The 12,933-nt window shown below is 41.1% G+C and overlaps 1 protein-coding gene across 3 annotated transcripts in view; it reads right to left on the bottom strand.

Moving 5' to 3' along the window:
• The window catches only part of api5 (apoptosis inhibitor 5), a 77,005-nt gene that overhangs the window by 33,022 nt on the left and 31,050 nt on the right, over nucleotides 1–12,933 (bottom strand). The gene's annotated exons all lie outside the window — the stretch shown is intronic.

The following is a 12,933-nucleotide window of genomic DNA, read 5'->3' as shown; positions in this document are numbered from 1 at the left end:
TGTACCTGGATGTGTTGCTGTATGTGGTTAAATGATTAAAAAAAATGTTGAAAACATTTAAAGGTTCATTCAGTTGTTCAGCACAGTTAGACCCCAAATGCCGCCGTGTTGAGTTGACGCTACTCTATCAAGGCACACTGGTGTAGATTAATGACCCATAAACAACATCCATAACAAACACAAACAACTTGGCTGGCACACTGATTTTATTCACCTATTACAACTACTCACAAAATGCCAGCTATGAAGATGATCAATGTCACACTGATGACCACGTTTGCCAACTCTTCAAGAACAGAACTGTTGATTCATTAGTAAAAAAAAAAAAAAAAAATAGTATTTTTGTAGTGTCCACACTGGTGAGAAAATTGCAATCCTGATTACGGAAATTTAAACTCCTTAAAACTCTCACAGAAAAGCAACTACAACCAATGTCCTCAAATGAGAGGCATGGTGATTTATAATTAACGTTAGTCATTAACTGATCATTAATATTACATGGGTTAAAGCAATAAATTTTCATCTGACTGAAAATTTTTCCTGGCAACAATCAATGCCAGCAATTATGTGGCGTAGTGGGGGCACACCCTCTTTTTTACCCTCAATAAATAAACACATTATACAGAATACAAATCTATTCTAAATAGCCTCTAAGGAGAGAGAGGCAAAGCATAAAATGCAAAACCTGAACATAAAGGTACATAAAAGGGTGGTGGGGCAGGGTGTAGTCTTGATTCTGGGTGCTCCCCAGAACATTTTTAAAAGAGCAAGTCAAATTTTGTGTATTCTAGTGCATTTTAATGGGTATGAAGCCCTCTGGAACAAAGAAAACTCACTTCAAACTGTTAAGTAAAAACACAGTATTGATTATGGGGGGTTTGGGGGATCTCCCCCAGAAATCTTTTAAAAGAGCAAGTCAAATATTGTATATTCTGGTGAATTTTAATGAGTATGATGCCTCTGAAACAAATAAAACTCACTTCAAACTGTGAAGTAAAAACACACTATTGATTATGGGGGGTCTGGGGGTGCTCCCCCAAAATTTTTTAAAAGAGCAAGTCAAATTTTGTATAGTCTAGTGACTTTTAATTGGTATGAAGCCCTCTGAAACTAAGAAAACTCACTTCAAACTGTCAAGTAAAAATTCTCTGGTAAATGTGTCAAAAGGGTGCTGCGTCACTGACTGTACAGTCAATAAAATACAAAATTAGGGCCTAAAGCAACAGACAACATTGTTCTGCTGTGCACAAAGTTAACACTGTCACCAGTTTTGAAAATGCATGCGCACTGAGAAACTGAAAACTGGCTTATACACATTCAATCTGTAAAATGTTCTCACTCGTAAAACAAATTAGGGCTGCAACTAACGATTATTTTAGTAATCGTTTATTTTTTTGATTAATTGTTTTGTTTGTTTTTTTTTCTTTTTGTTTAAATTTACATTTGAGTTTTGCCATTATTTCTTTAAGTTATTATTAAAAGGCCTTTGTCACGCAACATCAACATTTGACCTTGTAACAAAGTTATGATGCTATATTCTCGTCAACATACCCGGAGTAGTGTTTTGTTTTATTTTGCACATACATACATTACCGACACACCATAAAGAGATTTCACCCACTTATGAGCATTTTTAGATGCCTACAGCAACTATCTCGACAACTGACAACATTACAGCAAGAGTTCACAAAAGTATTTTAAAAGCCTGAATAAAGTGTAATATGTGCTCTTTAATAAGATATTTTCATGAAAAAACACAAATGTGCAGTTTAGTGCATTTTATTTTTTCTTGTGTAAAAATACAGCTTAGATGTGGTTTGACTGAAACAAACTGTCATTAAACTTAAATAAAACAGGGATGAAGTGGAGGTATAAGAGTCACTAGGTGTTCACAGGAAACATTTATTTCTATATTTATTTATTCATGTTCATTGTTAGTTGGTTTTACCTCTTCTGTTGTGTTTTGTTTTATCATGTTCTTTTTGTCTGTTTCTCTAAAATTGTATTGTAGCATTATTATTATTAGTATTACTTTTGTTGTTGTTGCTATTATTAATAGTAAGTCCCTTCGGCTGCTCCCTTGTTTGCACTCGGGGTCGCCACAGCAAATCCAAGGTGGATCTGCATGTTGAATTGGCACAGGTTTTACGCCGGATGCCCTTCCTGACGCAACTCCACATTACATGGAGAAATGTGGCAGGGGTGGGATTTGAACCCGGAACCTTCTGCACTGAAACCAAGCACATTAACCACTTGGCCACCACCCCTGCATTATTATTAATAAATAAAATAAATAAACTAGAAGCACTCAGAGTGCAAACCTCCGCCAAGACCATGGGGTCACTGACGCCATAACATCTACAAGTCTAACAATGTTTGCTCAGTAGTAAAAAAAACGTTTCATCTGCTGTGACTGGATAGCATGTATCCTTAGCGCTTCACATCACAGTTTATTGCAACTTGCACCTTTCCCAGAAGCTACTGTCATCTGAGCACTGATATTGATATTGCATGTGCTTATAGACAAATACAAAGAGACAAAATTCAAATTTATTATTCAACTAAACTGCAAATATATGAATTTTTTTTAACATTTATGAAACACTTCTCTAAAAAAGGCCATAGGGTCACTGACCCTAAAGAGATTCCCTCCTTGGCACAGTGATCTATTTCTTTTTGTCTCTTTCTCTAAAATTGTATATAATAATCATTAGATTATTAATATATAAACAAAAATAAATGTAAGAAATATTACAATTTGAAAACAAATGCACCTGAACGTGATGACAGCTGCAACTGCTTAATGCTAACTTTTAACATTGAAAATGCCATAGACATGCTAACGCGTTAGCATCGGGATTCGGATCGTGATCTGGATCACCACTAAAATTGAATCACTTGTTCCTCTTGTCATTTCCAACCACTCCACAAAATTTCATCAAAATCCATTCAAAACATTTTGAGTTATCCTGCTGACAGACAGGCAAACAAACAAACGTGACCGAAAACATAACCTCCTTGGCGGAGGTAAAAATATTACAATTCGTAATACATTTGACTCTTCTGCGACAACAAACACCGAGCCATTAATTATACAGAAATGCACACAAACTGAGCTGAGAAGCGAACAGCTTAACGCTAACTTTAACATTGAAAACGCCATAGATACGCTAACATGTTAGCATCAGTATAAAATACATCTATCAACTGTTTCAGAAGACAATAACAGGTCGGTTTAACATAAAAAAGGTAAATATTACTCAGACATATGCTCTTTAGGGTTTTAGCCGGGAAAAATTAAGATAAAGCGAAATAAAACAACGAACCATCGAAGCAGTGATTCAGATCAATGCTTCATTGGTTCAAAGCAAAGACACGCCCTGCTCTATTTGGGAAAGGTCTGCCAATGTTCCCACGAAGACAGGGAGGAGAAGAACCGTGGCTCATGGCAACCAGTAAACACAGCAGAGAGGAGTGAAAATGCACACAGTCCCTTCCTCCGCAGTCCAAGCTGACATTGCTGCTGCTTTGATTAGCGCAGAATGGGATGTTGCTTTGACAGTGAGTATCATATTTCGGCCCCAAAACACGCATGACACCACGTGCACGTATGTGTAGTTAAATTTTGCAAATGACGGAAATCCGTCGTGGTGACGGAGAACTTTAACCCATGATATTATCATCCATCCATCCATTTTCTTCCGCTTTATCCGGAGTCGGGTCGCGGGGGCAGCAGCTCAAGCAAAGCTGCCCAGACCTCCCGATCCACACACACCTCCTCCAGCTCCTCCGGGGGAACCCCAAGGCGTTCCCAAGCCAGCCGAGAGATGTAGTCCCTCCAGAGTGTCCTGGGTCTTCCCCGGGGCCTCCTCCCAGTGGGACGTGCCAGGAACACCTCTCCAGTGAGGCGTCTAGGGGGCATCCGGAAAAGATGCCCGAGCCACCTCAACTGACTCCTTTCGACGTGGAGGAGCAGCGGCTCGACTCCGAGCTCTTCACCCTATCTCTAAGGGAGCGCCCAGCCACCCTGCGGAGGAAAGTCATCTCGGCCACTTGTACTCATGATCTCGTTCTTTCGGTCATGAGCCAAATCTCATGACCATAGGTGAGGATCGGAACGTAGATCGATCGGTAAATCGAGAGCTTTGACCCCCTACTCAGCTCTCTCTTCACCACGACGGTCCGATAAAGCGACTGCATCACTGCAGATGCTGCACCGATCCGTCTATCGATCTCACGCTCCATCCGTCCCTCACTCGTGAACAAGACCCCGAGATACTTAAACTCCTCCACTTGAGGCAAGGACACTCCACCGACCTGAAGAGGACAAAGCACCTTTTTCCGGTCGAGAACCATGGCCTCGGATTTGGAGGTGCTGATTTTCATCCCGGACACTTCACACTCGGCTGCAAACCGTCCCAGTGCACGCTGAAGGCCCTGATTTGACGAAGCCAACAGAACCACATCGTCCGCAAAAAGCAGAGACGAGATTCTGTGGTTCCCAAACCAGACCCCCTCTAGACCCTGGCTGTGCCTAGAAATTCTGTCCATAAAAATAATGAAGGTATTAATAAGACAAATTTTACTCCACACCGTCTGAGCTGCGGTCTTGCAGCCACCTGCACTACAAGACAAAATCAATGTAATTCATATACAGTACAACAGAGGATGGCACATTTCGGGAGAAAGGAGAAAAAAAAGAAAAGAAAAGAGGTTTTGGCCTGTTGTAGTTTGTCGTCTGTACAACATTTGGAAAGAGGTGTCATTTGATTAAAAACAGCGATTCACTTTGAAGTTATTAATTCCGGCCTGTGTTGCCGACCGACCCCCCCCCCCAAAATCGGTCCACCCTGCCTTCACTGCACATGTGTCATTTGATGCGGTTCACTGATTATCACCTTGTTTCTGCTTAAAACTGCACTCCAGTCATCATCTATCTCAGGGACAGATATCTGAAACTGTACAACAATCATTTCCACATAAATTCAGCATTATTTATTTATGGAGAAAGTGATCAGAGCACCGTGGATACAGGAGCTGCTAGCTGTTACGTTCACTGCACGTCTGTCATTTCAAAGCATCACCGATTATCGCCTCATTTCTGCTTCAAACTGACTTTAGAATGATTTATGAGGTTTTACCTTGTCATCTGATGGTTAATAATCCCATTAATCCATTTGATGGTTAATAATCCCATTAATCCATTTGATCACTTTGGGTGAAGAGACTCCATCTCAGAAGAGCTGCTTTCATCTCAAATGATGCATGCATAGTGGAGACAGGGCAGACCAATTTTTAGGGGGGACCATTCGGTCTGCGACACCGAAATCCATCTTTCCAACCTTTGGAGTCACGCAATTAGTCCCACAAAAGAGATGATATTAATATTTCCTTGACCTGAGGGTCAGTAACTTCAGTTTATAAACCAGGAAAGCGGGCCCAGCTCACGTCAGAGAACCATCGTGTGTGCTGCCCCACGAAACGTTAATGAGGAAGGAATAAACACTCTGGTGTGGAACAACGGACGATTCTCGTTTCTTGTCCACAACAAGACAAAAGTCACAGTGACTTTAAATCAGCACAAAGGTGACTCATGACTGACATCTTTAAATGACTTTGAGGGGGGGTTTATGAAGAAATTTCAGACCTGTTGCATCTGAAAAACAGCAAAGAAGGGAAATGTGAAGTAGCACTTTCGGGCAGTTCATAAAAGCTATGACACAGACTTCCCTCTGAAAAGCGAGCTAAGAAAGGTGAAGGAACTAAAATCACAGTTGTCCAGTCATTTTTCTCACACCTGACTTTAAAAGCAAAGGCAGCCCCTGAAGCATCCTTCCAGGTGAGTCACTCCACCACTAAGTGCAAGAAGTCCTTCCAAGATGGAGAGATGATAAAAGAAGCATTTGTTGAAGCAGCCAACTTGCCATTTCAAAACTTTAAAAACAAACTGGAAAAATATCTTCAATCAAAGCTCTCCAGCTATCAAGAAGCGCCATTATAAGGCGCTGTGAAGTCCTGGCCAAGGATTTGACAAAGCATCTTTATAAAGGACATCACGGACTGCGAATGTTTTTCATTGCAAATGGATGAATCTACAGATGTGTGATACAGCCCCGCTGTGCATTTTTATTTGGATGGTGTTTACAGATGTGATGACAAAAGAGCAGCTGTTAACAACAATACTGCCCATGAAAGAACATACACGGGGAAAGGACATTTTTCAGACTTTCAAAAACTGAGAAAACCCAGCTCCCAGTGTGGAGTCAATCACCACGGACGGCACACCATCAAAGATTGGCCACGTGAGCGCATTTATTGCCAAATGCAGGGAGGATGAGGCTTTCCCCAACTTTCTTAATTACCACTGCATAATACACCAGCATGCATGCATTATACACAAAAATGCTAAACATGAAAGAGATAATGGATTGCCATGGCAATGTTCTATTTTCCGGTTTACTGCAGTCCAGCATTAGGGGTCTCCAATTGGTTCAAAACGCTGCTGCCAGACTCTTGACCAGTGTTGTATAAAGTACCGGAAAATCACACTTAAGTAAAAGTACAGATACCCATTAAAAATGACTTTGGTAGAAGTTCAAGTCACTGACTAAAATGCTACTCAAGTAAAAGTCTTAAAGTATCTAGTATTTATTGTACTTAAGTATGACAAGTAATGTACAACTAAATGTACTCTATTGAAAGTAAAAGTACAAGTAAATGTTAATAATCAAAAACAGACTGATTTTTTTAATATTACTAAGTTTTTCTAGGCTTGTAAATGACTGGTAGTATTAGTCAAAATACTGAAAATTGTGCACATCACACAAAAACACTTCAGAAACAAGGTTTCAAAACCTAAACGAGAGTAGGCTACTCACTAGGTGTTCACAGGAAACATTTATTTCTATATGTATTTATTTTCATTGTTACATGGTTTTATCTTTTCTGTTGTGTTTTGTTTCATTAGGTTCTTTGTCTTTTTCTCTAAAACTGTACTGTAACATTAGTCTATTATTATTGACTATTATTGTCTATTATGTAGATTATTAATGTTGTTGCTATAATATATGAATAAAAATAAATTTAAAAAAATTACAATTTGACTCTTACGACAACGAACGCTGAGCCATTAATTATACAGAAAACAAATCAACACAAATGTGCTGATGCGAACAGCTTATCGCTAACTTTAACATTGAAAAGGCCATAGACATGCTAACGCGTTAGCATCGGTCCCGTTTTTAAGTTATAAAATACATCTATTAACTGTTTAAGAAGACCATAACAGGTCGGTTTAACATAAAAATATTAAATATTATATAATAATATATATAATATATGCTGTGCACTGACTTCGGACTTCCATAAAAAACTGTGTAGTTCTTCAGTCCAGCCAAAAATCACATCAGCGTTTCATGTTAGCAGCTCTTCATGCATCCAGACGGCTTACAGGGTAGTGGACTGTGTGTGTGTGTGTAGCAGCGTCAGTTAATGCAAGTAAATCATCATGTCGCTGTCCTGTGCGCGCACCCACGCAACTGGCTCGGTCCAGCTGTATCTTCAGTGCATCAAAAAAAAAAAAAAAAAAAGAAAAAAAAAAAAGAAAAAAAAGTCACGTCCGAAATGAGTCCAGGTTTTCTTTCTCTCTTCCTGCTAACAGGCAGCACAGTGGATTTGATTTGTGTGTGTGTATCTAATTATGTCTCAGGAGCGTCTTGTTCACCACGCGCGCACAAACACACACGCGCGCGCAACCTGATCGGCGCTTGTGCGTGCGTGAACAACAAAAATAAGACTAGAGGGTTTTCAATCACGTGACCGATTTGCTGCAGGACAGGTGCCGTCTCCATTCTGGATTACAAGGAGGCTGACGCGTGATAGAAAAATGGAGAGAATGTACAGTTATTACGAGGCTTTAAATCCTCGAGATAAAGCTATTTATCATGATAGATGTGTAGCAGTTGGTTCAGTGGATCCATATCTTGTACCAGATAGTGAATTTAGTGGTGATGTAACGAACTGGCCGACAGTGTCACACTCCAATATTGTGAACTAGGAAGCTGCTGACCAGGTCAGCCTCGCCGGACTCCTGCAGAGCATCACAGCGGAGCTCTGAAAGCGGAGGTTGTCTTGAACTCCTGAGCGATTTCTCTCACCAGGCGCTAGAAGGGCAGCTTGTGGATCAGCAGCTCAGTGCTGGAGGACCACAACGTAAATAAGCATACGTACTGGAAGCATTCTTGTGTTATCCTCGGCAGTATTTTTATGTATTATTATATAATTTTATTGCCGAATAAAATAAAATAAAATTCTGGGAGCAGTGGATTTCTGGTAGCGGCGGATCTCTCTCAGTGCCACGGTGCCGTGAGGCTTCTTCACACCGACGCTCAAGATTCTGCAATTGTTCGCCAAATGCACGTAGTGTATGACAGCAGCCACCGCGTTGTAATCCAGAATGGCCGCGGGACACAAAATGACGTGACCGATATGTCACATGAAAACCCTCTATACGTCCTCAGTGCAACAAAATAAATAAATAAATAAAAAAAAATCATGTCAAAAATGAGTCCAGCTTTTGTTCTCTTCCTACTAACAACCTCCAGGCAGCACAGTGGATTGGTTTTGTGTGTGAATGCACGTGTGGGTGTGCGTGCACGAGCAGTGTGCATGCATGAGCATACGTGCGCGTGCACGCATAGTCATGCACGCTTGTGTATGCGTGATCACATGTGCGTGTGTGCACGAGGCTGTGCATGTGCACGTGCACGTGAGAGTGCAATGGTACCAAACGTATGGAACCAAATTTGCACTCTAAATGGAACCAAGCCGCACTCTGAATGCAATGCAACACAAATGGAATGAATTAATCCATGTCATGTGACATACAAAGCACCTATCAAATGACAAGGATCCACTCAGCCATTATATAATACTCACAGACATATGCTCTTCAGGGTTTTAGCTGGGAAAAATTAGGATAAAGAAAAATAAAACAATCCACGAATCGTAGATCAAAGCACTGCTTCGAACTGCGAATCACTGCTTCGATTGGTTCAAGGTTCAAAGCAAAGCCGCGCTGCAGAAAAGTTGATTACAGACCCGCTGCAGGGTCTGTAATCAATGTAGAGAAATGATCATTTTCCTGACAAACACCCCCCAAGTGCGCAACTGCAAAAAAACCTACCAGACATGCCTCATGACAAATCGGCCTGACCTCGTTGCAGTCACTAGTAATCAGTGGTGTCACTGGGTGAAAACACGACTTTTTTCGTGTGTTTTTTTTTCCTAACGAGTAAAGGCATGGCGAATAGAAAATGTATCAGAGTAGAAGTATGCAATTAAGGTCGGAAATGTAGTGAAGTAAAAGTGAAAGTAAGCTGAATTAAAAAAACTCAAGTAAAGTACAAAGTCTCCCAAAACGTACTTAAGTACAGAAGTGAAGTATTTTTACTTCGTTACTATACAACACTGCTCTTGACAGGCAACAAAGTTTGAGCATATTACACCCATTTTGGTGTCTCTTCACTGGCTTCCTGTCTTTGTGAGGACAGATTTTAAGGTTCCGCTATTAACCTTTAAAATTTATTCACGGACCGGCACCTCCCTACTTAGCTGACTAGGGAGACCCTAGGTACCGGCCTGGGCTCTGTGTTCTCGGGGTGCAGGACTACTATGTGTCCTTAGAGTGAATAAAAAGTCTGTGGAATGATCTCCCTGCATCAATAAAACAGTTAGATTCTATAGAGACTTGCAAGTCCAGACTTAAGACACACTTATTTTCCCTTTCGTATGGCTAGCATACTGGCATAGTATGGTACTACGTTTTTTACTCTTTTAAATTCATTTTATTAGGAAACAGAGCAGGCTGCGGCCTCAACTTTATTTCAAGTCTGGGTCTTTTAGTGAAGCTTGGGGCTAGTGGCCGGTGATCACCTTAGTATTTCTTCTGTTTTTCTTGTTGCTTAATGCTGACAAATTATACCGTACTTGTTGTCTTTCTGCTGCCTGATTCTGTTTTTTTTCCTCAACTGTGTCGATAGCATGGCCCAAGCAGAGGGTCGCCCCTTTGAGTCTGGTCTGCTTGAGGTTTCTTCCTCAAGTCATCAGAGGGAGTTTTTCCTTACCACTGTCCCTTGTGTGCTTGCTCTGGGGGCTGGTAAAGTTAGACCTTACTTGTGTGAACTAAGCACCTTGAGGCAACTTTGTTGTGATTTGGCGCTATATACACTCAACAAAAATATAAACGCAACACTTTTGGTTTTGCTCCCATTTTGTATGAGATGAACTCAAAGATCTAAAACTTTTTCCACATACAAAAAAACACCATTTCCCTCAAATATTGTTCACAAACCAGTCTAAATCTGTGATAGTGAGCACTTCTCCTTTGCTGAGATAATCCATCCCACCTCACAGGTGTGCCATATCAAGATGCTGATTAGTGCACAGGTGTGCCTTAGACTGCCCACAATAAAAGGCCACTCTGAAAGGTGCAGTTTTATCACAGCACAATGCCACAGATGTCGCAAGATTTGAGGGAGCGTGCAATTGGCATGCTGACAGCAGGAATGTCAACCAGAGCTGTTGCTCGTGTATTGAATGTTCATTTCTCTACCATAAGCCGTCTCCAAAGGCGTTTCAGAGAATTTGGCAGTACATCCAACAAGCCTCACAACCGCAGACCATGTGTAACCACACCAGCCCAGGACCTCCACATCCAGCATGTTCACCTCCAAGATCGTCTGAGACCAGCCACTCGGACAGCTGCTGAAACAATCGGTTTGCATAACCAAAGAATTTCTGCACAAACTGTTAGAAACTGTCTCAGGGAAGCTCATCTGCATGCTCGTCATCCTCATCGGGGTCTCGACCTGACTCCAGTTCGTCGTCGTAACCGACTTGAGTGGGTAAATGCTCACATTTGCTGGCGTTTGGCATGTTGGAGAGGTGTTCTCTTCACGGATGAATCCCGGTTCACACTGTTCAGGGCAGATGGCAGACAGCGTGTGTGGCGTCGTGTGGGTGAGCGGTTTTCTGATGTCAATGTTGTGGATCGAGTGGCCCATGGTGGCGGTGGGGTTATGGTATGGGCAGGCGTCTGTTATGGACGAAGAACACAGGTGCATTTTATTGATGGCATTTTGAATGCACAGAGATACTGTGACGAGATCCTGAGGCCCATTGTTGTGCCATACATCCAAGAACATCACCTCATGTTGCAGCAGGATAATGCACGGCCTCATGTTGCAAGGATCTGTACACAATTCTTGGAAGCTGAAAATGTCCCAGTTCTTGCATGGCCGGCATACTCACCGGACATGTCACCCATTGAGCATGTTTGGATGCTCTGGACCGGCGTATACGACAGCGTGTACCAGTTCCTGCCAATATCCAGCAACTTCGCACAGCCATTGAAGAGGAGTGGACCAACATTCCACAGGCCACAATTGACAACCTGATCAACTCTATGCAAAGGACATGTGTTGCACTGCATGAGGCAGTCCTACTTGAGATCAGAGCGCAAAATGCTTGAGGATTTTCGAAATGCGATGTTTTCTGTATCGACTTTCTATTGCGATAATTGGGTTATGCGCAAAACCAGAGGTAATAGCATTATAATATTATTTTAGTTGGTGGTGTGCCGCAGGATTTTGTAAATATAAAAAGGGTGCCGCGGCTCAAAAAAGGTTGAAAAACACTGGTCTAAGGCACACCTGTGCACTAATCATGGTGTCTAATCAGCATCTTGATATGGCACACCTGTGAGGTGGGATGGATTATCTCAGCAAAGGAGAAGTGCTCACTATCACAGATTTAGACTGGTTTGTGAACAATATTTGAGGGAAATGGTGATATTGTGCATGTGGAAAAAGTTTTAGATCTTTGAGTTCATCTAATACAAAATGGGAGCAAAACCAAAAGTGTTGCGTTTATATTTTTGTTGAGTGTAAATTAAATAAACTGAAATTGAATTGAATGGATGTGGCAATGAAGTTTGTGTGTTCTATATGACGCAGATCTGTTCAAAGACAGCTGTTCCATGCAAATCTAAAGAAGGCTGACTGTGGCCACCGAGTTGCTGCTACACACTGATGTGAGATGGCTTAGTTAGGGGAAATTCCTGCAGATTCCGAGAGCTTCCGGAGATAAAGGGGTTTCTCCTTGTCCATAAACATGCAGAATACAAAGAACTAAATGACAATCAGTGGCTACTTGAGTTAGCAGTTTTAACCAATCTGACTAACATGCTGAATGAATTCTTTAAAACAAAAAATGCAACATCTGGCCCCAAAGCTGCATGATTTAGGCAACTTCCAAAACCTTGAATCAGAGATGGAGATACAACGGAATGCATGTGCATAACTTGACATTGTGCTACACTGAGCAAATTGACAGCTGCCTATCAGAGTTTGACAAATATTATCAAGATTTTGCTTTACTTGGGCCAGTTAATACATTTACAGTGCATCCATAAAGTATTTGCAGTGCTTCACTTTCTCCACATTTTGTTCTATTACAGTCTTATTCCAAAATGGATGCAATTAAGTTTTTTCCCTCAAAATTCTACACACTATCAAAACATGCTAATTTAGGGTCTGCTCCTTTCTCTGCAAATGACCAAGGTATCATCTACATCAGGAGTTGGTCCCCAGCGCCAGACTGTGGCTGCCCACTGCTCTTAGTGGTTGGATTGTGGGTTAAATGCAGAGGACAAATTTCATTGTATGCATGTAAATATGTGCAATGACAATAAAGACTCTATTCTGTTCCCCATAATGACAATGTGTTTTTTTTTTAGATTTTTGCAAATTTATAAAAAAAAAACAAAAAAAAAAACTAAGAACTCACACGTACATAAGTATTCACAACCAAAAATATTAGCCCTATCAACGTTCTATTTTTGCAGCATTCATCCTTGACCCAAAATACAGCAGT

Source organism: Thalassophryne amazonica, chromosome 8 (genome assembly GCF_902500255.1).
Source record: "Thalassophryne amazonica chromosome 8, fThaAma1.1, whole genome shotgun sequence".
Taxonomy (NCBI): domain Eukaryota; kingdom Metazoa; phylum Chordata; class Actinopteri; order Batrachoidiformes; family Batrachoididae; genus Thalassophryne; species Thalassophryne amazonica.
Note: the sequence above shows the minus strand (reverse complement) of the source record. Positions and strands in the feature narration are given on the sequence as shown.